The sequence below is a fragment of the Schistocerca cancellata genome, chromosome 8 (assembly GCF_023864275.1).
Source record: "Schistocerca cancellata isolate TAMUIC-IGC-003103 chromosome 8, iqSchCanc2.1, whole genome shotgun sequence".
Taxonomy (NCBI): Eukaryota; Metazoa; Arthropoda; class Insecta; order Orthoptera; family Acrididae; genus Schistocerca; species Schistocerca cancellata.
Window position 1 is genome coordinate 81,071,797 of NC_064633.1, and position 21,121 is coordinate 81,092,917.

Below are 21,121 nucleotides of genomic sequence, written 5' to 3' on the forward strand. Positions count from 1 at the left end.
CCTGATAAAGACCCTCGCGATTGTCGTCGTCGTCGTCGTCGTCGTCGGCGCCGCCGCCGCTTTGGTAATAGCGACAATTCGCCATTGTATCACATAGGGTGAGGTACCTTCTGCAAGCGACTGAGATGGCACTAAACGATTGAAGCTGATTTGCCACCTCTTGTTTGATCAGCGTCATAAGGGCTTGAATGTAACTTGCGATGGGACACAGCAAGAAGTAGCGTCGTACTTTTAGTACTGAAATTTGAGATGGAGAACTGCGTCAAAGATGGGAAATTCATTCTGCCAAGTGTACAAATGGCGAAAACGAGGTGTGAGTGGGGAAGTATATTGCGCCAGTGACCGTGTGGCCTAATGGATAAGGCGTCGGACTTCGGATCCGAAGATTGCAGGTTCGAATCCTGTCACGGTCGAGTTTTTCCTGTTCTGCAAAAGATGCATGCTGTTTTACTGTGTTGTTTGAGTACTCTAAAACTAGTTGGAAGTTGCTGCTGTCCGCTTCCTGGCTGCAAAACCGGCGTCTACCAGAAGCACAAGCAAGACAAGGGTGATCTGTAGCGAAGTTTTCGGCACAGTGCCGTTCAGGAGAGTTTTTGTTGGAACTACTGCATCTGATTCAGGAGCCAAGGGCTACGCCACAGGCGTCTGCGCACAGTCGAGCATGTGTGTTGAATAATGGTGCTGATAGCCACGTATCATTTCATGCAGATTTGATGCCTTTCGGAGACAATTTTTCATTGAATAGGATTGTAGCTGATTTGTGGCAGCAGGAAATAAGCTGTAGTCAAAAGAATCTTCAATAGATGGTCGCAGGTCACATCAGTATTGTATGGCTCGTAACGCGTTGCGTGCAGCCCAGCTAGCTTAGTCGGTAGAGCATGAGACTCTTAATCTCAGGGTCGTGGGTTCGAGCCCCACTCTGGGCGGCGCAAAATTTTGTGTCTACGCGGATCCAACATGCGCCCCTCTCGTGAGCCTTGCGTAATGAACGTAACGGGTTACGACGATGCCTAGCTTCGTATGAATATCAGAGGAACGGTATTTGAAGCTGAAAGTGACTCTGAAATGAAATAAATGTGTTGTTTTGCAATTTTAGTTGTACATCGATATAGTGTGAGATGTGTAGGAAAGCAGCAGCTGTGCTAACTAAATGCAAATAATGGTCGCTCATGCGGTGCGTTTCGAGCTGAAGGGCTCCGATTCACTAGTTTGTAAGAACAAAGTATCCTAAAAGTCCGCTAGGAGGCGCCTCCTTAGCTCAGTGGCAGAGCGCTGGTCTAGTAAACCAGAGGTCGTGAGTTCGATCCTCACAGGCGGCAAATGAATTTTGTAACAGCCCCTCCCACCGTGGCCCTTTCGAAAAAAGCGGTCAAGGATAAAAAAAATTATGAATGGGTGCGGTATTTAAGAAATGCTCTCGCAAATGAATAGTGTGAATGGTGCTATTAACGTGGGCACCAGAAACTGCTGCTTTAGGCAGTCTCCGGAGAATGCCGACGTGAAATACTTAGTTCTTGTGATGTATTTTCTACCCCTGATAAAGACCCTCGCGATTGTCGTCGTCGTCGTCGTCGTCGTCGTCGTCGGCGCCGCCGCCGCTTTGGTAATAGCGACAATTCGCCATTGTATCACATAGGGTGAGGTACCTTCTGCAAGCGACTGAGATGGCACTAAACGATTGAAGCTGATTTGCCACCTCTTGTTTGATCAGCGTCATAAGGGCTTGAATGTAACTTGCGATGGGACACAGCAAGAAGTAGCGTCGTACTTTTAGTACTGAAATTTGAGATGGAGAACTGCGTCAAAGATGGGAAATTCATTCTGCCAAGTGTACAAATGGCGAAAACGAGGTGTGAGTGGGGAAGTATATTGCGCCAGTGACCGTGTGGCCTAATGGATAAGGCGTCGGACTTCGGATCCGAAGATTGCAGGTTCGAATCCTGTCACGGTCGAGTTTTTCCTGTTCTGCAAAAGATGCATGCTGTTTTACTGTGTTGTTTGAGTACTCTAAAACTAGTTGGAAGTTGCTGCTGTCCGCTTCCTGGCTGCAAAACCGGCGTCTACCAGAAGCACAAGCAAGACAAGGGTGATCTGTAGCGAAGTTTTCGGCACAGTGCCGTTCAGGAGAGTTTTTGTTGGAACTACTGCATCTGATTCAGGAGCCAAGGGCTACGCCACAGGCGTCTGCGCACAGTCGAGCATGTGTGTTGAATAATGGTGCTGATAGCCACGTATCATTTCATGCAGATTTGATGCCTTTCGGAGACAATTTTTCATTGAATAGGATTGTAGCTGATTTGTGGCAGCAGGAAATAAGCTGTAGTCAAAAGAATCTTCAATAGATGGTCGCAGGTCACATCAGTATTGTATGGCTCGTAACGCGTTGCGTGCAGCCCAGCTAGCTTAGTCGGTAGAGCATGAGACTCTTAATCTCAGGGTCGTGGGTTCGAGCCCCACGCTGGGCGGCGCAAAATTTTGTGTCTACGCGGATCCAACATGCGCCCCTCTCGTGAGCCTTGCGTAATGAACGTAACGGGTTACGACGATGCCTAGCTTCGTATGAATATCAGAGGAACGGTATTTGAAGCTGAAAGTGACTGTGAAATGAAATAAATGTGTTGTTTTGCAATTTTAGTTGTACATCGATATAGTGTGAGATGTGTAGGAAAGCAGCAGCTGTGCTAACTAAATGCAAATAATGGTCGCTCATGCGGTGCGTTTCGAGCTGAAGGGCTCCAATTCACTAGTTTGTAAGAACAAAGTATCCTAAAAGTCCGCTAGGAGGCGCCTCCTTAGCTCAGTGGCAGAGCGCTGGTCTATTAAACCAGAGGTCGTGAGTTCGATCCTCACAGGCGGCAAATGAATTTTGTAACAGCCCCTCCCACCGTGGCCCTTTCGAAAAAAGCGGTCAAGGATAAAAAAAATTATGAATGGGTGCGGTATTTAAGAAATGCTCTCGCAAATGAATAGTGTGAATGGTGCTATTAAAGTGGGCACCAGAAACTGCTGCTTTAGGCAGTCTCCGGAGAATGCCGACGTGAAATACTTAGTTCTTGTGATGTATTTTCTACCCCTGATAAAGACCCTCGCGATTGTCGTCGTCGTCGTCGTCGGCGCCGCCGCCGCTTTGGTAATAGCGACAATTCGCCATTGTATCACAAAGGGTGAGGTACCTTCTGCAAGCGACTGAGATGGCACTAAACGATTGAAGCTGATTTGCCACCTCTTGTTTGATCAGCGTCATAAGGGCTTGAATGTAACTTGCGATGGGACACAGCAAGAAGTAGCGTCGTACTTTTAGTACTGAAATTTGAGATGGAGAACTGCGTCAAAGATGGGAAATTCATTCTGCCAAGTGTACAAATGGCGAAAACGAGGTGTGAGTGGGGAAGTATATTGCGCCAGTGACCGTGTGGCCTAATGGATAAGGCGTCGGACTTCGGATCCGAAGATTGCAGGTTCGAATCCTGTCACGGTCGAGTTTTTCCTGTTCTGCAAAAGATGCATGCTGTTTTACTGTGTTGTTTGAGTACTCTAAAACTAGTTGGAAGTTGCTGCTGTCCGCTTCCTGGCTGCAAAACCGGCGTCTACCAGAAGCACAAGCAAGACAAGGGTGATCTGTAGCGAAGTTTTCGGCACAGTGCCGTTCAGGAGAGTTTTTGTTGGAACTACTGCATCTGATTCAGGAGCCAAGGGCTACGCCACAGGCGTCTGCGCACAGTCGAGCATGTGTGTTGACTAATGGTGCTGATAGCCACGTATCATTTCATGCAGATTTGATGCCTTTCGGAGACAATTTTTCATTGAATAGGATTGTAGCTGATTTGTGGCAGCAGGAAATAAGCTGTAGTCAAAAGAATCTTCAATAGATGGTCGCAGGTCACATCAGTATTGTATGGCTCGTAACGCGTTGCGTGCAGCCCAGCTAGCTTAGTCGGTAGAGCATGAGACTCTTAATCTCAGGGTCGTGGGTTCGAGCCCCACTCTGGGCGGCGCAAAATTTTGTGTCTACGCGGATCCAACATGCGCCCCTCTCGTGAGCCTTGCGTAATGAACGTAACGGGTTACGACGATGCCTAGCTTCGTATGAATATCAGAGGAACGGTATTTGAAGCTGAAAGTGACTCTGAAATGAAATAAATGTGTTGTTTTGCAATTTTAGTTGTACATCGATATAGTGTGAGATGTGTAGGAAAGCAGCAGCTGTGCTAACTAAATGCAAATAATGGTCGCTCATGCGGTGCGTTTCGAGCTGAAGGGCTCCGATTCACTAGTTTGTAAGAACAAAGTATCCTAAAAGTCCGCTAGGAGGCGCCTCCTTAGCTCAGTGGCAGAGCGCTGGTCTAGTAAACCAGAGGTCGTGAGTTCGATCCTCACAGGCGGCAAATGAATTTTGTAACAGCCCCTCCCACCGTGGCCCTTTCGAAAAAAGCGGTCAAGGATAAAAAAAATTATGAATGGGTGCGGTATTTAAGAAATGCTCTCGCAAATGAATAGTGTGAATGGTGCTATTAAAGTGGGCACCAGAAACTGCTGCTTTAGGCAGTCTCCGGAGAATGCCGACGTGAAATACTTAGTACTTGTGATGTATTTTCTACCCCTGATAAAGACCCTCGCGATTGTCGTCGTCGTCGTCGTCGTCGTCGTCGTCGTCGTCGGCGCCGCCGCCGCTTTGGTAATAGCGACAATTCGCCATTGTATCACATAGGGTGAGGTACCTTCTGCAAGCGACTGAGATGGCACTAAACGATTGAAGCTGATTTGCCACCTCTTGTTTGATCAGCGTCATAAGGGCTTGAATGTAACTTGCGATGGGACACAGCAAGAAGTAGCGTCGTACTTTTAGTACTGAAATTTGAGATGGAGAACTGCGTCAAAGATGGGAAATTCATTCTGCCAAGTGTACAAATGGCGAAAACGAGGTGTGAGTGGGGAAGTATATTGCGCCAGTGACCGTGTGGCCTAATGGATAAGGCGTCGGACTTCGGATCCGAAGATTGCAGGTTCGAATCCTGTCACGGTCGAGTTTTTCCTGTTCTGCAAAAGATGCATGCTGTTTTACTGTGTTGTTTGAGTACTCTAAAACTAGTTGGAAGTTGCTGCTGTCCGCTTCCTGGCTGCAAAACCGGCGTCTACCAGAAGCACAAGCAAGACAAGGGTGATCTGTAGCGAAGTTTTCGGCACAGTGCCGTTCAGGAGAGTTTTTGTTGGAACTACTGCATCTGATTCAGGAGCCAAGGGCTACGCCACAGGCGTCTGCGCACAGTCGAGCATGTGTGTTGAATAATGGTGCTGATAGCCACGTATCATTTCATGCAGATTTGATGCCTTTCGGAGACAATTTTTCATTGAATAGGATTGTAGCTGATTTGTGGCAGCAGGAAATAAGCTGTAGTCAAAAGAATCTTCAATAGATGGTCGCAGGTCACATCAGTATTGTATGGCTCGTAACGCGTTGCGTGCAGCCCAGCTAGCTTAGTCGGTAGAGCATGAGACTCTTAATCTCAGGGTCGTGGGTTCGAGCCCCACGCTGGGCGGCGCAAAATTTTGTGTCTACGCGGATCCAACATGCGCCCCTCTCGTGAGCCTTGCGTAATGAACGTAACGGGTTACGACGATGCCTAGCTTCGTATGAATATCAGAGGAACGGTATTTGAAGCTGAAAGTGACTGTGAAATGAAATAAATGTGTTGTTTTGCAATTTTAGTTGTACATCGATATAGTGTGAGATGTGTAGGAAAGCAGCAGCTGTGCTAACTAAATGCAAATAATGGTCGCTCATGCGGTGCGTTTCGAGCTGAAGGGCTCCGATTCACTAGTTTGTAAGAACAAAGTATCCTAAAAGTCCGCTAGGAGGCGCCTCCTTAGCTCAGTGGCAGAGCGCTGGTCTATTAAACCAGAGGTCGTGAGTTCGATCCTCACAGGCGGCAAATGAATTTTGTAACAGCCCCTCCCACCGTGGCCCTTTCGAAAAAAGCGGTCAAGGATAAAAAAAATTATGAATGGGTGCGGTATTTAAGAAATGCTCTCGCAAATGAATAGTGTGAATGGTGCTATTAAAGTGGGCACCAGAAACTGCTGCTTTAGGCAGTCTCCGGAGAATGCCGACGTGAAATACTTAGTTCTTGTGATGTATTTTCTACCCCTGATAAAGACCCTCGCGATTGTCGTCGTCGTCGTCGGCGCCGCCGCCGCTTTGGTAATAGCGACAATTCGCCATTGTATCACAAAGGGTGAGGTACCTTCTGCAAGCGACTGAGATGGCACTAAACGATTGAAGCTGATTTGCCACCTCTTGTTTGATCAGCGTCATAAGGGCTTGAATGTAACTTGCGATGGGACACAGCAAGAAGTAGCGTCGTACTTTTAGTACTGAAATTTGAGATGGAGAACTGCGTCAAAGATGGGAAATTCATTCTGCCAAGTGTACAAATGGCGAAAACGAGGTGTGAGTGGGGAAGTATATTGCGCCAGTGACCGTGTGGCCTAATGGATAAGGCGTCGGACTTCGGATCCGAAGATTGCAGGTTCGAATCCTGTCACGGTCGAGTTTTTCCTGTTCTGCAAAAGATGCATGCTGTTTTACTGTGTTGTTTGAGTACTCTAAAACTAGTTGGAAGTTGCTGCTGTCCGCTTCCTGGCTGCAAAACCGGCGTCTACCAGAAGCACAAGCAAGACAAGGGTGATCTGTAGCGAAGTTTTCGGCACAGTGCCGTTCAGGAGAGTTTTTGTTGGAACTACTGCATCTGATTCAGGAGCCAAGGGCTACGCCACAGGCGTCTGCGCACAGTCGAGCATGTGTGTTGACTAATGGTGCTGATAGCCACGTATCATTTCATGCAGATTTGATGCCTTTCGGAGACAATTTTTCATTGAATAGGATTGTAGCTGATTTGTGGCAGCAGGAAATAAGCTGTAGTCAAAAGAATCTTCAATAGATGGTCGCAGGTCACATCAGTATTGTATGGCTCGTAACGCGTTGCGTGCAGCCCAGCTAGCTTAGTCGGTAGAGCATGAGACTCTTAATCTCAGGGTCGTGGGTTCGAGCCCCACTCTGGGCGGCGCAAAATTTTGTGTCTACGCGGATCCAACATGCGCCCCTCTCGTGAGCCTTGCGTAATGAACGTAACGGGTTACGACGATGCCTAGCTTCGTATGAATATCAGAGGAACGGTATTTGAAGCTGAAAGTGACTCTGAAATGAAATAAATGTGTTGTTTTGCAATTTTAGTTGTACATCGATATAGTGTGAGATGTGTAGGAAAGCAGCAGCTGTGCTAACTAAATGCAAATAATGGTCGCTCATGCGGTGCGTTTCGAGCTGAAGGGCTCCGATTCACTAGTTTGTAAGAACAAAGTATCCTAAAAGTCCGCTAGGAGGCGCCTCCTTAGCTCAGTGGCAGAGCGCTGGTCTAGTAAACCAGAGGTCGTGAGTTCGATCCTCACAGGCGGCAAATGAATTTTGTAACAGCCCCTCCCACCGTGGCCCTTTCGAAAAAAGCGGTCAAGGATAAAAAAAATTATGAATGGGTGCGGTATTTAAGAAATGCTCTCGCAAATGAATAGTGTGAATGGTGCTATTAAAGTGGGCACCAGAAACTGCTGCTTTAGGCAGTCTCCGGAGAATGCCGACGTGAAATACTTAGTTCTTGTGATGTATTTTCTACCCCTGATAAAGACCCTCGCGATTGTCGTCGTCGTCGTCGGCGCCGCCGCCGCTTTGGTAATAGCGACAATTCGCCATTGTATCACAAAGGGTGAGGTACCTTCTGCAAGCGACTGAGATGGCACTAAACGATTGAAGCTGATTTGCCACCTCTTGTTTGATCAGCGTCATAAGGGCTTGAATGTAACTTGCGATGGGACACAGCAAGAAGTAGCGTCGTACTTTTAGTACTGAAATTTGAGATGGAGAACTGCGTCAAAGATGGGAAATTCATTCTGCCAAGTGTACAAATGGCGAAAACGAGGTGTGAGTGGGGAAGTATATTGCGCCAGTGACCGTGTGGCCTAATGGATAAGGCGTCGGACTTCGGATCCGAAGATTGCAGGTTCGAATCCTGTCACGGTCGAGTTTTTCCTGTTCTGCAAAAGATGCATGCTGTTTTACTGTGTTGTTTGAGTACTCTAAAACTAGTTGGAAGTTGCTGCTGTCCGCTTCCTGGCTGCAAAACCGGCGTCTACCAGAAGCACAAGCAAGACAAGGGTGATCTGTAGCGAAGTTTTCGGCACAGTGCCGTTCAGGAGAGTTTTTGTTGGAACTACTGCATCTGATTCAGGAGCCAAGGGCTACGCCACAGGCGTCTGCGCACAGTCGAGCATGTGTGTTGAATAATGGTGCTGATAGCCACGTATCATTTCATGCAGATTTGATGCCTTTCGGAGACAATTTTTCATTGAATAGGATTGTAGCTGATTTGTGGCAGCAGGAAATAAGCTGTAGTCAAAAGAATCTTCAATAGATGGTCGCAGGTCACATCAGTATTGTATGGCTCGTAACGCGTTGCGTGCAGCCCAGCTAGCTTAGTCGGTAGAGCATGAGACTCTTAATCTCAGGGTCGTGGGTTCGAGCCCCACTCTGGGCGGCGCAAAATTTTGTGTCTACGCGGATCCAACATGCGCCCCTCTCGTGAGCCTTGCGTAATGAACGTAACGGGTTACGACGATGCCTAGCTTCGTATGAATATCAGAGGAACGGTATTTGAAGCTGAAAGTGACTCTGAAATGAAATAAATGTGTTGTTTTGCAATTTTAGTTGTACATCGATATAGTGTGAGATGTGTAGGAAAGCAGCAGCTGTGCTAACTAAATGCAAATAATGGTCGCTCATGCGGTGCGTTTCGAGCTGAAGGGCTCCGATTCACTAGTTTGTAAGAACAAAGTATCCTAAAAGTCCGCTAGGAGGCGCCTCCTTAGCTCAGTGGCAGAGCGCTGGTCTAGTAAACCAGAGGTCGTGAGTTCGATCCTCACAGGCGGCAAATGAATTTTGTAACAGCCCCTCCCACCGTGGCCCTTTCGAAAAAAGCGGTCAAGGATAAAAAAAATTATGAATGGGTGCGGTATTTAAGAAATGCTCTCGCAAATGAATAGTGTGAATGGTGCTATTAAAGTGGGCACCAGAAACTGCTGCTTTAGGCAGTCTCCGGAGAATGCCGACGTGAAATACTTAGTTCTTGTGATGTATTTTCTACCCCTGATAAAGACCCTCGCGATTGTCGTCGTCGTCGTCGTCGTCGTCGTCGTCGGCGCCGCCGCCGCTTTGGTAATAGCGACAATTCGCCATTGTATCACATAGGGTGAGGTACCTTCTGCAAGCGACTGAGATGGCACTAAACGATTGAAGCTGATTTGCCACCTCTTGTTTGATCAGCGTCATAAGGGCTTGAATGTAACTTGCGATGGGACACAGCAAGAAGTAGCGTCGTACTTTTAGTACTGAAATTTGAGATGGAGAACTGCGTCAAAGATGGGAAATTCATTCTGCCAAGTGTACAAATGGCGAAAACGAGGTGTGAGTGGGGAAGTATATTGCGCCAGTGACCGTGTGGCCTAATGGATAAGGCGTCGGACTTCGGATCCGAAGATTGCAGGTTCGAATCCTGTCACGGTCGAGTTTTTCCTGTTCTGCAAAAGATGCATGCTGTTTTACTGTGTTGTTTGAGTACTCTAAAACTAGTTGGAAGTTGCTGCTGTCCGCTTCCTGGCTGCAAAACCGGCGTCTACCAGAAGCACAAGCAAGACAAGGGTGATCTGTAGCGAAGTTTTCGGCACAGTGCCGTTCAGGAGAGTTTTTGTTGGAACTACTGCATCTGATTCAGGAGCCAAGGGCTACGCCACAGGCGTCTGCGCACAGTCGAGCATGTGTGTTGAATAATGGTGCTGATAGCCACGTATCATTTCATGCAGATTTGATGCCTTTCGGAGACAATTTTTCATTGAATAGGATTGTAGCTGATTTGTGGCAGCAGGAAATAAGCTGTAGTCAAAAGAATCTTCAATAGATGGTCGCAGGTCACATCAGTATTGTATGGCTCGTAACGCGTTGCGTGCAGCCCGGCTAGCTCAGTCGGTAGAGCATGAGACTCTTAATCTCAGGGTCGTGGGTTCGAGCCCCACGCTGGGCGGCGCAAAATTTTGTGTCTACGCGGATCCAACATGCGCCCCTCTCGTGAGCCTTGCGTAATGAACGTAACGGGTTACGACGATGCCTAGCTTCGTATGAATATCAGAGGAACGGTATTTGAAGCTGAAAGTGACTCTGAAATGAAATAAATGTGTTGTTTTGCAATTTTAGTTGTACATCGATATAGTGTGAGATGTGTAGGAAAGCAGCAGCTGTGCTAACTAAATGCAAATAATGGTCGCTCATGCGGTGCGTTTCGAGCTGAAGGGCTCCGATTCACTAGTTTGTAAGAACAAAGTATCCTAAAAGTCCGCTAGGAGGCGCCTCCTTAGCTCAGTGGCAGAGCGCTGGTCTAGTAAACCAGAGGTCGTGAGTTCGATCCTCACAGGCGGCAAATGAATTTTGTAACAGCCCCTCCCACCGTGGCCCTTTCGAAAAAAGCGGTCAAGGATAAAAAAAATTATGAATGGGTGCGGTATTTAAGAAATGCTCTCGCAAATGAATAGTGTGAATGGTGCTATTAAAGTGGGCACCAGAAACTGCTGCTTTAGGCAGTCTCCGGAGAATGCCGACGTGAAATACTTAGTTCTTGTGATGTATTTTCTACCCCTGATAAAGATCCTCGCGATTGTCGTCGTCGTCGGCGCCGCCGCCGCTTTGGTAATAGCGACAATTCGCCATTGTATCACATAGGGTGAGGTACCTTCTGCAAGCGACTGAGATGGCACTAAACGATTGAAGCTGATTTGCCACCTCTTGTTTGATCAGCGTCATAAGGGCTTGAATGTAACTTGCGATGGGACACAGCAAGAAGTAGCGTCGTACTTTTAGTACTGAAATTTGAGATGGAGAACTGCGTCAAAGATGGGAAATTCATTCTGCCAAGTGTACAAATGGCGAAAACGAGGTGTGAGTGGGGAAGTATATTGCGCCAGTGACCGTGTGGCCTAATGGATAAGGCGTCGGACTTCGGATCCGAAGATTGCAGGTTCGAATCCTGTCACGGTCGAGTTTTTCCTGTTCTGCAAAAGATGCATGCTGTTTTACTGTGTTGTTTGAGTACTCTAAAACTAGTTGGAAGTTGCTGCTGTCCGCTTCCTGGCTGCAAAACCGGCGTCTACCAGAAGCACAAGCAAGACAAGGGTGATCTGTAGCGAAGTTTTCGGCACAGTGCCGTTCAGGAGAGTTTTTGTTGGAACTACTGCATCTGATTCAGGAGCCAAGGGCTACGCCACAGGCGTCTGCGCACAGTCGAGCATGTGTGTTGAATAATGGTGCTGATAGCCACGTATCATTTCATGCAGATTTGATGCCTTTCGGAGACAATTTTTCATTGAATAGGATTGTAGCTGATTTGTGGCAGCAGGAAATAAGCTGTAGTCAAAAGAATCTTCAATAGATGGTCGCAGGTCACATCAGTATTGTATGGCTCGTAACGCGTTGCGTGCAGCCCGGCTAGCTCAGTCGGTAGAGCATGAGACTCTTAATCTCAGGGTCGTGGGTTCGAGCCCCACGCTGGGCGGCGCAAAATTTTGTGTCTACGCGGATCCAACATGCGCCCCTCTCGTGAGCCTTGCGTAATGAACGTAACGGGTTACGACGATGCCTAGCTTCGTATGAATATCAGAGGAACGGTATTTGAAGCTGAAAGTGACTCTGAAATGAAATAAATGTGTTGTTTTGCAATTTTAGTTGTACATCGATATAGTGTGAGATGTGTAGGAAAGCAGCAGCTGTGCTAACTAAATGCAAATAATGGTCGCTCATGCGGTGCGTTTCGAGCTGAAGGGCTCCGATTCACTAGTTTGTAAGAACAAAGTATCCTAAAAGTCCGCTAGGAGGCGCCTCCTTAGCTCAGTGGCAGAGCGCTGGTCTAGTAAACCAGAGGTCGTGAGTTCGATCCTCACAGGCGGCAAATGAATTTTGTAACAGCCCCTCCCACCGTGGCCCTTTCGAAAAAAGCGGTCAAGGATAAAAAAAATTATGAATGGGTGCGGTATTTAAGAAATGCTCTCGCAAATGAATAGTGTGAATGGTGCTATTAAAGTGGGCACCAGAAACTGCTGCTTTAGGCAGTCTCCGGAGAATGCCGACGTGAAATACTTAGTTCTTGTGATGTATTTTCTACCCCTGATAAAGACCCTCGCGATTGTCGTCGTCGTCGTCGTCGTCGTCGTCGTCGGCGCCGCCGCCGCTTTGGTAATAGCGACAATTCGCCATTGTATCACATAGGGTGAGGTACCTTCTGCAAGCGACTGAGATGGCACTAAACGATTGAAGCTGATTTGCCACCTCTTGTTTGATCAGCGTCATAAGGGCTTGAATGTAACTTGCGATGGGACACAGCAAGAAGTAGCGTCGTACTTTTAGTACTGAAATTTGAGATGGAGAACTGCGTCAAAGATGGGAAATTCATTCTGCCAAGTGTACAAATGGCGAAAACGAGGTGTGAGTGGGGAAGTATATTGCGCCAGTGACCGTGTGGCCTAATGGATAAGGCGTCGGACTTCGGATCCGAAGATTGCAGGTTCGAATCCTGTCACGGTCGAGTTTTTCCTGTTCTGCAAAAGATGCATGCTGTTTTACTGTGTTGTTTGAGTACTCTAAAACTAGTTGGAAGTTGCTGCTGTCCGCTTCCTGGCTGCAAAACCGGCGTCTACCAGAAGCACAAGCAAGACAAGGGTGATCTGTAGCGAAGTTTTCGGCACAGTGCCGTTCAGGAGAGTTTTTGTTGGAACTACTGCATCTGATTCAGGAGCCAAGGGCTACGCCACAGGCGTCTGCGCACAGTCGAGCATGTGTGTTGAATAATGGTGCTGATAGCCACGTATCATTTCATGCAGATTTGATGCCTTTCGGAGACAATTTTTCATTGAATAGGATTGTAGCTGATTTGTGGCAGCAGGAAATAAGCTGTAGTCAAAAGAATCTTCAATAGATGGTCGCAGGTCACATCAGTATTGTATGGCTCGTAACGCGTTGCGTGCAGCCCGGGTAGCTCAGTCGGTAGAGCATGAGACTCTTAATCTCAGGGTCGTGGGTTCGAGCCCCACGCTGGGCGGCGCAAAATTTTGTGTCTACGCGGATCCAACATGCGCCCCTCTCGTGAGCCTTGCGTAATGAACGTAACGGGTTACGACGATGCCTAGCTTCGTATGAATATCAGAGGAACGGTATTTGAAGCTGAAAGTGACTGTGAAATGAAATAAATGTGTTGTTTTGCAATTTTAGTTGTACATCGATATAGTGTGAGATGTGTAGGAAAGCAGCAGCTGTGCTAACTAAATGCAAATAATGGTCGCTCATGCGGTGCGTTTCGAGCTGAAGGGCTCCGATTCACTAGTTTGTAAGAACAAAGTATCCTAAAAGTCCGCTAGGAGGCGCCTCCTTAGCTCAGTGGCAGAGCGCTGGTCTAGTAAACCAGAGGTCGTGAGTTCGATCCTCACAGGCGGCAAATGAATTTTGTAACAGCCCCTCCCACCGTGGCCCTTTCGAAAAAAGCGGTCAAGGATAAAAAAAATTATGAATGGGTGCGGTATTTAAGAAATGCTCTCGCAAATGAATAGTGTGAATGGTGCTATTAAAGTGGGCACCAGAAACTGCTGCTTTAGGCAGTCTCCGGAGAATGCCGACGTGAAATACTTAGTTCTTGTGATGTATTTTCTACCCCTGATAAAGACCCTCGCGATTGTCGTCGTCGTCGGCGCCGCCGCCGCTTTGGTAATAGCGACAATTCGCCATTGTATCACATAGGGTGAGGTACCTTCTGCAAGCGACTGAGATGGCACTAAACGATTGAAGCTGATTTGCCACCTCTTGTTTGATCAGCGTCATAAGGGCTTGAATGTAACTTGCGATGGGACACAGCAAGAAGTAGCGTCGTACTTTTAGTACTGAAATTTGAGATGGAGAACTGCGTCAAAGATGGGAAATTCATTCTGCCAAGTGTACAAATGGCGAAAACGTGGTGTGAGTGGGGAAGTATATTGCGCCAGTGACCGTGTGGCCTAATGGATAAGGCGTCGGACTTCGGATCCGAAGATTGCAGGTTCGAATCCTGTCACGGTCGAGTTTTTCCTGTTCTGCAAAAGATGCATGCTGTTTTACTGTGTTGTTTGAGTACTCTAAAACTAGTTGGAAGTTGCTGCTGTCCGCTTCCTGGCTGCAAAACCGGCGTCTACCAGAAGCACGAGCAAGACAAGGGTGATCTGTAGCGAAGTTTTCGGCACAGTGCCGTTCAGGAGAGTTTTTGTTGGAACTACTGCATCTGATTCAGGAGCCAAGGGCTACGCCACAGGCGTCTGCGCACAGTCGAGCATGTGTGTTGAATAATGGTGCTGATAGCCACGTATCATTTCATGCAGATTTGATGCCTTTCGGAGACAATTTTTCATTGAATAGGATTGTAGCTGATTTGTGGCAGCAGGAAATAAGCTGTAGTCAAAAGAATCTTCAATAGATGGTCGCAGGTCACATCAGTATTGTATGGCTCGTAACGCGTTGCGTGCAGCCCGGCTAGCTCAGTCGGTAGAGCATGAGACTCTTAATCTCAGGGTCGTGGGTTCGAGCCCCACGCTGGGCGGCGCAAAATTTTGTGTCTACGCGGATCCAACATGCGCCCCTCTCGTGAGCCTTGCGTAATGAACGTAACGGGTTACGACGATGCCTAGCTTCGTATGAATATCAGAGGAACGGTATTTGAAGCTGAAAGTGACTCTGAAATGACATAAATGTGTTGTTTTGCAATTTTAGTTGTACATCGATATAGTGTGAGATGTGTAGGAAAGCAGCAGCTGTGCTAACTAAATGCAAATAATGGTCGCTCATGCGGTGCGTTTCGAGCTGAAGGGCTCCGATTCACTAGTTTGTAAGAACAAAGTATCCTAAAAGTCCGCTAGGAGGCGCCTCCTTAGCTCAGTGGCAGAGCGCTGGTCTAGTAAACCAGAGGTCGTGAGTTCGATCCTCACAGGCGGCAAATGAATTTTGTAACAGCCCCTCCCACCGTGGCCCTTTCGAAAAAAGCGGTCAAGGATAAAAAAAATTATGAATGGGTGCGGTATTTAAGAAATGCTCTCGCAAATGAATGGTGCTATTAAAGTGGGCACCAGAAACTGCTGCTTTAGGCAGTCTCCGGAGAATGCCGACGTGAAATACTTAGTTCTTGTGATGTATTCTCTACCCCTGATAAAGACCCTCGCGATTGTCGTCGTCGTCGTCGGCGCCGCCGCCGCTTTGGTAATAGCGACAATTCGCCATTGTATCACATAGGGTGAGGTAACTTCTGCAAGCGACTGAGATGGCACTAAACGATTGAAGCTGATTTGCCACCTCTTGTTTGATCAGCGTCATAAGGGCTTGAATGTAACTTGCGATGGGACACAGCAAGAAGTAGCGTCGTACTTTTAGTACTGAAATTTGAGATGGAGAACTGCGTCAAAGATGGGAAATTCATTCTGCCAAGTGTACAAATGGCGAAAACGTGGTGTGAGTGGGGAAGTATATTGCGCCAGTGATCGTGTGGCCTAATGGATAAGGCGTCGGACTTCGGATCCGAAGATTGCAGGTTCGAATCCTGTCACGGTCGAGTTTTTCCTGTTCTGCAAAAGATGCATGCTGTTTTACTGTGTTGTTTGAGTACTCTAAAACAAGTTGGAAGTTGCTGCTGTCCGCTTCCTGGCTGCAAAACCGGCGTCTACCAGAAGCACGAGCAAGACAAGGGTGATCTGTAGCGAAGTTTTCGGCACAGTGCCGTTCAGGAGAGTTTTTGTTGGAACTACTGCATCTGATTCAGGAGCCAAGGGCTACGCCACAGGCGTCTGCGCACAGTCGAGCATGTGTGTTGAATAATGGTGCTGATAGCCACGTATCATTTCATGCAGATTTGATGCCTTTCGGAGACAATTTTTCATTGAATAGGATTGTAGCTGATTTGTGGCAGCAGGAAATAAGCTGTAGTCAAAAGAATCTTCAATAGATGGTCGCAGGTCACATCAGTATTGTATGGCTCGTAACGCGTTGCGTGCAGCCCGGCTAGCTAAGTCGGTAGAGCATGAGACTCTTAATCTCAGGGTCGTGGGTTCGAGCCCCACGCTGGGCGGCGCAAAATTTTGTGTCTACGCGGATCCAACATGCGCCCCTCTCGTGAGCCTTGCGTAATGAACGTAACGGGTTACGACGATGCCTAGCTTCGTATGAATATCAGAGGAACGGTATTTGAAGCTGAAAGTGACTCTGAAATGAAATAAATGTGTTGTTTTGCAATTTTAGTTGTACATCGATATAGTGTGAGATGTGTAGGAAAGCAGCAGCTGTGCTAACTAAATGCAAATAATGGTCGCTCATGCGGTGCGTTTCGAGCTGAAGGGCTCCGATTCACTAGTTTGTAAGAACAAAGTATCCTAAAAGTACGACGCTACTTCTTGCTGTGTCCCATCGCAAGTTACATTCAAGCCCTTATGACGCTGATCAAACAAGAGGTGGCAAATCAGCTTCAATCGTTTAGTGCCATCTCAGTCGCTTGCAGAAGGTACCTCACCCTATGTGATACAATGGCGAATTGTCGCTATTACCAAAGCGGCGGCGGCGCCGACGACAATCGCGAGGGTCTTTATCAGGGCTAGAAAATACATCACAAGAACTAAGTATTTCACGTCGGCATTCTCCGGAGACTGCCTAAAGCAGCAGTTTCTGGTGCCCACTTTAATAGCACCATTCACACTATTCATTTGCGAGAGCATTTCTTAAATACCGCACCCATTCATAATTTTTTTTATCCTTGACCGCTTTTTTCGAAAGGGCCACGGTGGGAGGGGCTGTTACAAAATTCATTTGCCGCCTGTGAGGATCGAACTCACGACCTCTGGTTTACTAGACCAGCGCTCTGCCACTGAGCTAAGGAGGCGCCTCCTAGCGGACTTATAGGATACTTTGTTCTTACAAACTAGTGAATCGGAGCCCTTCAGCTCGAAACGCACCGCATGAGCGACCATTATTTACATTTAGTTAGCACAGCTGCTGCTTTCCTACACATCTCACACTATATCGATGTACAACTAAAATTGCAAAACAACACATTTATTTCATTTCAGAGTCACTTTCAGCTTCAAATACCGTTCCTCTGATATTCATACGAAGCTAGGCATCGTCGTAACCCGTTACGTTCATTACGCAAGGCTCACGAGAGGGGCGCATGTTGGATCCGCGTAGACACAAAATTTTGCGCCGCCCAGCGTGGGGCTCGAACCCACGACCCTGAGATTAAGAGTCTCATGCTCTACCGACTGAGCTAGCCGGGCTGCACGCAACGCGTTACGAGCCATACAATACTGATGTGACCTGCGACCATCTATTGAAGATTCTTTTGACTACAGCTTATTTCCTGCTGCCACAAATCAGCTACAATCCTATTCAATGAAAAATTGTCTCCGAAAGGCATCAAATCTGCATGAAATGATACGTGGCTATCAGCACCATTATTCAACACACATGCTCGACTGTGCGCAGACGCCTGTGGCGTAGCCCTTGGCTCCTGAATCAGATGCAGTAGTTCCAACAAAAACTCTCCTGAACGGCATTGTGCCGAAAACTTCGCTACAGATCACCCTTGTCTTGCTTGTGCTTCTGGTAGACGCCGGTTTTGTAGCCAGGAAGCGGACAGCAGCAACTTCCAACTAGTTTTAGTGTACTCAAACAACACACTAAAACAGCATGCATCTTCTGCAGAACAGGAAAAACTCGACCGTGACAGGATACGAACCTGCAATCTTCGAATCCGAAGTCCGACGCCTTATCCATTAAGCCACACGGTCACTGGCGCAATATACTTCCCCACTCACACATCGTTTTCGCCATTTGTACACTTGGCAGAATGATTTTCCCATCTTTGACGCAGTTCTCCATCTCAAATTTCAGTACTAAAAGTACGACGCTACTTCTTGCTGTGTCCCATCGCAAGTTACATTCAAGCCCTTATGACGCTGATCAAACAAGAGGTGGCAAATCAGCTTCAATCGTTTAGTGCCATCTCAGTCGCTTGCAGAAGGTACCTCACCCTATGTGATACAATGGCGAATTGTCGCTATTACCAAAGCGGCGGCGGCGCCGACGACGACGACGACGACGACAATCGCGAGGGTCTTTATCAGGGGTAGAAAATACATCACAAGAACTAAGTATTTCACGTCGGCATTCTCCGGAGACTGCCTAAAGCAGCAGTTTCTGGTGCCCACTTTAATAGCACCATTCACACTATTCATTTGCGAGAGCATTTCTTAAATACCGCACCCATTCATAATTTTTTTTATCCTTGACCGCTTTTTTCGAAAGGGCCACGGTGGGAGGGGCTGTTACAAAATTCATTTGCCGCCTGTGAGGATCGAACTCACGACCTCTGGTTTACTAGACCAGCGCTCTGCCACTGAGATAAGGAGGCGCCTCCTAGCGGACTTTTAGGATACTTTGTTCTTACAAACTAGTGAATCGGAGACCTTCAGCTCGAAACGCACCGCATGAGCGACCATTATTTACATTTAGTTAGCACAGCTGCTGCTTTCCTACACATCTCACACTATATCGATGTACAACTAAAATTGCAAAACAACACATTTATTTCATTTCAGAGTCACTTTCAGCTTCAAATACCGTTCCTCTGATATTCATACGAAGCTAGGCATCGTCGTAACCCGTTACGTTCATTACGCAAGGCTCACGAGAGGGGCGCATGTTGGATCCGCGTAGACACAAAATTTTGCGCCGCCCAGCGTGGGGCTCGAACCCACGACCCGGAGATTAAGAGTCTCATGCTCTACCGACTGAGCTAGCCGGGCTGCACGCAACGCGTTACGAGCCATACAATACTGATGTGACCTGCGACCATCTATTGAAGATTCTTTTGACTACAGCTTATTTCCTGCTGCCACAAATCAGCTACAATCCTATTCAATGAAAAATTGTCTCCGAAAGGCATCAAATCTGCATGAAATGATACGTGGCTATCAGCACCATTATTCAACACACATGCTCGACTGTGCGCAGACGCCTGTGGCGTAGCCCTTGGCTCCTGAATCAGATGCAGTAGTTCCAACAAAAACTCTCCTGAACGGCACTGTGCCGAAAACTTCGCTACAGATCACCCTTGTCTTGCTTGTGCTTCTGGTAGACGCCGGTTTTGTAGCCAGGAAGCGGACAGCAGCAACTTCCAACTAGTTTTAGTGTACTCAAACAACACAGTAAAACAGCATGCATCTTTTGCAGGACAGGAAAAACTCGACCGTGACAGGATTCGAACCTGCAATCTTCGAATCCGAAGTCCGACGCCTTATCCATTAGGCCACACGGTCACTGGCGCAATATACTTCCCCACTCACACCTCGTTTTCGCCATTTGTACACTTGGCAGAATGATTTTCCCATCTTTGACGCAGTTCTCCATCTCAAATTTCAGTACTAAAAGTACGACGCTACTTCTTGCTGTGTCCCATCGCAAGTTACATTCAAGCCCTTATGACGCTGATCAAACAAGAGGTGGCAAATCAGCTTCAATCGTTTAGTGCCATCTCAGTCGCTTGCAGAAGGTACCTCACCCTATGTGATACAATGGCGAATTGTCGCTATTACCAAAGCGGCGGCGGCGCCGACGACAATCGCGAGGGTCTTTATCAGGGCTAGAAAATACATCACAAGAACTAAGTATTTCACGTCGGCATTCTCCGGAGACTGCCTAAAGCAGCAGTTTCTGGTGCCCACTTTAATAGCACCATTCACACTATTCATTTGCGAGAGCATTTCTTAAATACCGCACCCATTCATAATTTTTTTTATCCTTGACCGCTTTTTTCGAAAGGGCCACGGTGGGAGGGGCTGTTACAAAATTCATTTGCCGCCTGTGAGGATCGAACTCACGACCTCTGGTTTACTAGACCAGCGCTCTGCCACTGAGCTAAGGAGGCGCCTCCTAGCGGACTTATAGGATACTTTGTTCTTACAAACTAGTGAATCGGAGCCCTTCAGCTCGAAACGCACCGCATGAGCGACCATTATTTACATTTAGTTAGCACAGCTGCTGCTTTCCTACACATCTCACACTATATCGATGTACAACTAAAATTGCAAAACAACACATTTATTTCATTTCAGAGTCACTTTCAGCTTCAAATACCGTTCCTCTGATATTCATACGAAGCTATGCATCGTCGTAACCCGTTACGTTCATTACGCAAGGCTCACGAGAGGGGCGCATGTTGGATCCGCGTAGACACAAAATTTTGCGCCGCCCAGCGTGGGGCTCGAACCCACGACCCTGAGATTAAGAGTCTCATGCTCTACCGACTGAGCTACCCGGGCTGCACGCAACGCGTTACGAGCCATACAATACTTATGTGACCTGCGACCATCTATTGAAGATTCTTTTGACTACAGCTTATTTCCTGCTGCCACAAATCAGCTACAATCCTATTCAATGAAAAATTGTCTCCGAAAGGCATCAAATCTGCATGAAATGATACGTGGCTATCAGCACCATTATTCAACACACATGCTCGACTGTGCGCAGACGCCTGTGGCGTAGCCCTTGGCTCCTGAATCAGATGCAGTAGTTCCAACAAAAACTCTCCTGAACGGCACTGTGCCGAAAACTTCGCTACAGATCACCCTTGTCTTGCTTGTGCTTCTGGTAGACGCCGGTTTTGTAGCCAGGAAGCGGACAGCAGCAACTTCGAACTAGTTTTAGTGTACTCAAACAACACACTAAAACAGCATGCATCTTCTGCAGAACAGGAAAAACTCGACCGTGACAGGATACGAACCTGCAATCTTCGAATCCGAAGTCCGACGCTTTATCCATTAAGCCACACGGTCACTGGCGCAATATACTTCCCCACTCACACATCGTTTTCGCCATTTGTACACTTGGCAGAATGATTTTCCCATCTTTGACGCAGTTCTCCATCTCAAATTTCAGTACTAAAAGTACGACGCTACTTCTTGCTGTGTCCCATCGCAA

At 47.4% G+C, this 21,121-nt stretch overlaps 41 non-coding genes across 41 annotated transcripts; 32 read left to right on the forward strand and 9 right to left on the reverse strand.

Moving 5' to 3' along the window:
- The first annotated feature begins 340 nt into the window (after window positions 1–340).
- On the forward strand, window positions 341–413 carry Trnar-ucg (transfer RNA arginine (anticodon UCG)). The gene has a single exon. It is a non-coding gene; the product is annotated as a tRNA-Arg (tRNA).
- Window positions 414–853: 440 nt separating this feature from the next.
- On the forward strand, window positions 854–926 carry Trnak-cuu (transfer RNA lysine (anticodon CUU)). Its single transcript has one exon. It is a non-coding gene; the product is annotated as a tRNA-Lys (tRNA).
- A 321-nt stretch (window positions 927–1,247) lies between these two features.
- On the forward strand, window positions 1,248–1,319 carry Trnat-agu (transfer RNA threonine (anticodon AGU)). The gene has a single exon. It is a non-coding gene; the product is annotated as a tRNA-Thr (tRNA).
- A 560-nt stretch (window positions 1,320–1,879) lies between these two features.
- On the forward strand, window positions 1,880–1,952 carry Trnar-ucg (transfer RNA arginine (anticodon UCG)). The gene has a single exon. It is a non-coding gene; the product is annotated as a tRNA-Arg (tRNA).
- A 440-nt stretch (window positions 1,953–2,392) lies between these two features.
- Window positions 2,393–2,465, forward strand: Trnak-cuu (transfer RNA lysine (anticodon CUU)). Its single transcript has one exon. It is a non-coding gene; the product is annotated as a tRNA-Lys (tRNA).
- A 321-nt stretch (window positions 2,466–2,786) lies between these two features.
- On the forward strand, window positions 2,787–2,858 carry Trnan-auu (transfer RNA asparagine (anticodon AUU)). Its single transcript has one exon. It is a non-coding gene; the product is annotated as a tRNA-Asn (tRNA).
- A 548-nt stretch (window positions 2,859–3,406) lies between these two features.
- Trnar-ucg (transfer RNA arginine (anticodon UCG)) lies at window positions 3,407–3,479 on the forward strand. The gene has a single exon. It is a non-coding gene; the product is annotated as a tRNA-Arg (tRNA).
- A 440-nt stretch (window positions 3,480–3,919) lies between these two features.
- Trnak-cuu (transfer RNA lysine (anticodon CUU)) lies at window positions 3,920–3,992 on the forward strand. Its single transcript has one exon. It is a non-coding gene; the product is annotated as a tRNA-Lys (tRNA).
- Window positions 3,993–4,313: 321 nt separating this feature from the next.
- Trnat-agu (transfer RNA threonine (anticodon AGU)) lies at window positions 4,314–4,385 on the forward strand. The gene has a single exon. It is a non-coding gene; the product is annotated as a tRNA-Thr (tRNA).
- Window positions 4,386–4,951: 566 nt separating this feature from the next.
- Trnar-ucg (transfer RNA arginine (anticodon UCG)) lies at window positions 4,952–5,024 on the forward strand. Its single transcript has one exon. It is a non-coding gene; the product is annotated as a tRNA-Arg (tRNA).
- Window positions 5,025–5,464: 440 nt separating this feature from the next.
- Trnak-cuu (transfer RNA lysine (anticodon CUU)) lies at window positions 5,465–5,537 on the forward strand. The gene has a single exon. It is a non-coding gene; the product is annotated as a tRNA-Lys (tRNA).
- Window positions 5,538–5,858: 321 nt separating this feature from the next.
- Window positions 5,859–5,930, forward strand: Trnan-auu (transfer RNA asparagine (anticodon AUU)). The gene has a single exon. It is a non-coding gene; the product is annotated as a tRNA-Asn (tRNA).
- Window positions 5,931–6,475: 545 nt separating this feature from the next.
- Trnar-ucg (transfer RNA arginine (anticodon UCG)) lies at window positions 6,476–6,548 on the forward strand. Its single transcript has one exon. It is a non-coding gene; the product is annotated as a tRNA-Arg (tRNA).
- A 440-nt stretch (window positions 6,549–6,988) lies between these two features.
- Trnak-cuu (transfer RNA lysine (anticodon CUU)) lies at window positions 6,989–7,061 on the forward strand. Its single transcript has one exon. It is a non-coding gene; the product is annotated as a tRNA-Lys (tRNA).
- Window positions 7,062–7,382: 321 nt separating this feature from the next.
- Window positions 7,383–7,454, forward strand: Trnat-agu (transfer RNA threonine (anticodon AGU)). Its single transcript has one exon. It is a non-coding gene; the product is annotated as a tRNA-Thr (tRNA).
- Window positions 7,455–7,999: 545 nt separating this feature from the next.
- Window positions 8,000–8,072, forward strand: Trnar-ucg (transfer RNA arginine (anticodon UCG)). The gene has a single exon. It is a non-coding gene; the product is annotated as a tRNA-Arg (tRNA).
- Window positions 8,073–8,512: 440 nt separating this feature from the next.
- On the forward strand, window positions 8,513–8,585 carry Trnak-cuu (transfer RNA lysine (anticodon CUU)). Its single transcript has one exon. It is a non-coding gene; the product is annotated as a tRNA-Lys (tRNA).
- A 321-nt stretch (window positions 8,586–8,906) lies between these two features.
- Trnat-agu (transfer RNA threonine (anticodon AGU)) lies at window positions 8,907–8,978 on the forward strand. Its single transcript has one exon. It is a non-coding gene; the product is annotated as a tRNA-Thr (tRNA).
- A 560-nt stretch (window positions 8,979–9,538) lies between these two features.
- Trnar-ucg (transfer RNA arginine (anticodon UCG)) lies at window positions 9,539–9,611 on the forward strand. The gene has a single exon. It is a non-coding gene; the product is annotated as a tRNA-Arg (tRNA).
- Window positions 9,612–10,051: 440 nt separating this feature from the next.
- On the forward strand, window positions 10,052–10,124 carry Trnak-cuu (transfer RNA lysine (anticodon CUU)). The gene has a single exon. It is a non-coding gene; the product is annotated as a tRNA-Lys (tRNA).
- Window positions 10,125–10,445: 321 nt separating this feature from the next.
- Trnat-agu (transfer RNA threonine (anticodon AGU)) lies at window positions 10,446–10,517 on the forward strand. The gene has a single exon. It is a non-coding gene; the product is annotated as a tRNA-Thr (tRNA).
- A 542-nt stretch (window positions 10,518–11,059) lies between these two features.
- Trnar-ucg (transfer RNA arginine (anticodon UCG)) lies at window positions 11,060–11,132 on the forward strand. The gene has a single exon. It is a non-coding gene; the product is annotated as a tRNA-Arg (tRNA).
- A 440-nt stretch (window positions 11,133–11,572) lies between these two features.
- Window positions 11,573–11,645, forward strand: Trnak-cuu (transfer RNA lysine (anticodon CUU)). The gene has a single exon. It is a non-coding gene; the product is annotated as a tRNA-Lys (tRNA).
- A 321-nt stretch (window positions 11,646–11,966) lies between these two features.
- Window positions 11,967–12,038, forward strand: Trnat-agu (transfer RNA threonine (anticodon AGU)). The gene has a single exon. It is a non-coding gene; the product is annotated as a tRNA-Thr (tRNA).
- Window positions 12,039–12,598: 560 nt separating this feature from the next.
- Trnar-ucg (transfer RNA arginine (anticodon UCG)) lies at window positions 12,599–12,671 on the forward strand. Its single transcript has one exon. It is a non-coding gene; the product is annotated as a tRNA-Arg (tRNA).
- Window positions 12,672–13,111: 440 nt separating this feature from the next.
- Window positions 13,112–13,184, forward strand: Trnak-cuu (transfer RNA lysine (anticodon CUU)). Its single transcript has one exon. It is a non-coding gene; the product is annotated as a tRNA-Lys (tRNA).
- Window positions 13,185–13,505: 321 nt separating this feature from the next.
- Window positions 13,506–13,577, forward strand: Trnat-agu (transfer RNA threonine (anticodon AGU)). The gene has a single exon. It is a non-coding gene; the product is annotated as a tRNA-Thr (tRNA).
- Window positions 13,578–14,119: 542 nt separating this feature from the next.
- Window positions 14,120–14,192, forward strand: Trnar-ucg (transfer RNA arginine (anticodon UCG)). The gene has a single exon. It is a non-coding gene; the product is annotated as a tRNA-Arg (tRNA).
- A 440-nt stretch (window positions 14,193–14,632) lies between these two features.
- Window positions 14,633–14,705, forward strand: Trnak-cuu (transfer RNA lysine (anticodon CUU)). Its single transcript has one exon. It is a non-coding gene; the product is annotated as a tRNA-Lys (tRNA).
- Window positions 14,706–15,026: 321 nt separating this feature from the next.
- On the forward strand, window positions 15,027–15,098 carry Trnat-agu (transfer RNA threonine (anticodon AGU)). Its single transcript has one exon. It is a non-coding gene; the product is annotated as a tRNA-Thr (tRNA).
- A 536-nt stretch (window positions 15,099–15,634) lies between these two features.
- Trnar-ucg (transfer RNA arginine (anticodon UCG)) lies at window positions 15,635–15,707 on the forward strand. The gene has a single exon. It is a non-coding gene; the product is annotated as a tRNA-Arg (tRNA).
- A 440-nt stretch (window positions 15,708–16,147) lies between these two features.
- Trnak-cuu (transfer RNA lysine (anticodon CUU)) lies at window positions 16,148–16,220 on the forward strand. The gene has a single exon. It is a non-coding gene; the product is annotated as a tRNA-Lys (tRNA).
- A 732-nt stretch (window positions 16,221–16,952) lies between these two features.
- Window positions 16,953–17,024, reverse strand: Trnat-agu (transfer RNA threonine (anticodon AGU)). Its single transcript has one exon. It is a non-coding gene; the product is annotated as a tRNA-Thr (tRNA).
- Window positions 17,025–17,345: 321 nt separating this feature from the next.
- Trnak-cuu (transfer RNA lysine (anticodon CUU)) lies at window positions 17,346–17,418 on the reverse strand. The gene has a single exon. It is a non-coding gene; the product is annotated as a tRNA-Lys (tRNA).
- A 440-nt stretch (window positions 17,419–17,858) lies between these two features.
- On the reverse strand, window positions 17,859–17,931 carry Trnar-ucg (transfer RNA arginine (anticodon UCG)). Its single transcript has one exon. It is a non-coding gene; the product is annotated as a tRNA-Arg (tRNA).
- Window positions 17,932–18,482: 551 nt separating this feature from the next.
- Window positions 18,483–18,554, reverse strand: Trnat-agu (transfer RNA threonine (anticodon AGU)). Its single transcript has one exon. It is a non-coding gene; the product is annotated as a tRNA-Thr (tRNA).
- Window positions 18,555–18,875: 321 nt separating this feature from the next.
- Trnak-cuu (transfer RNA lysine (anticodon CUU)) lies at window positions 18,876–18,948 on the reverse strand. The gene has a single exon. It is a non-coding gene; the product is annotated as a tRNA-Lys (tRNA).
- Window positions 18,949–19,388: 440 nt separating this feature from the next.
- On the reverse strand, window positions 19,389–19,461 carry Trnar-ucg (transfer RNA arginine (anticodon UCG)). Its single transcript has one exon. It is a non-coding gene; the product is annotated as a tRNA-Arg (tRNA).
- A 536-nt stretch (window positions 19,462–19,997) lies between these two features.
- Window positions 19,998–20,069, reverse strand: Trnat-agu (transfer RNA threonine (anticodon AGU)). The gene has a single exon. It is a non-coding gene; the product is annotated as a tRNA-Thr (tRNA).
- Window positions 20,070–20,390: 321 nt separating this feature from the next.
- Window positions 20,391–20,463, reverse strand: Trnak-cuu (transfer RNA lysine (anticodon CUU)). Its single transcript has one exon. It is a non-coding gene; the product is annotated as a tRNA-Lys (tRNA).
- A 440-nt stretch (window positions 20,464–20,903) lies between these two features.
- Trnar-ucg (transfer RNA arginine (anticodon UCG)) lies at window positions 20,904–20,976 on the reverse strand. Its single transcript has one exon. It is a non-coding gene; the product is annotated as a tRNA-Arg (tRNA).
- Window positions 20,977–21,121: the final 145 nt, after the last annotated feature.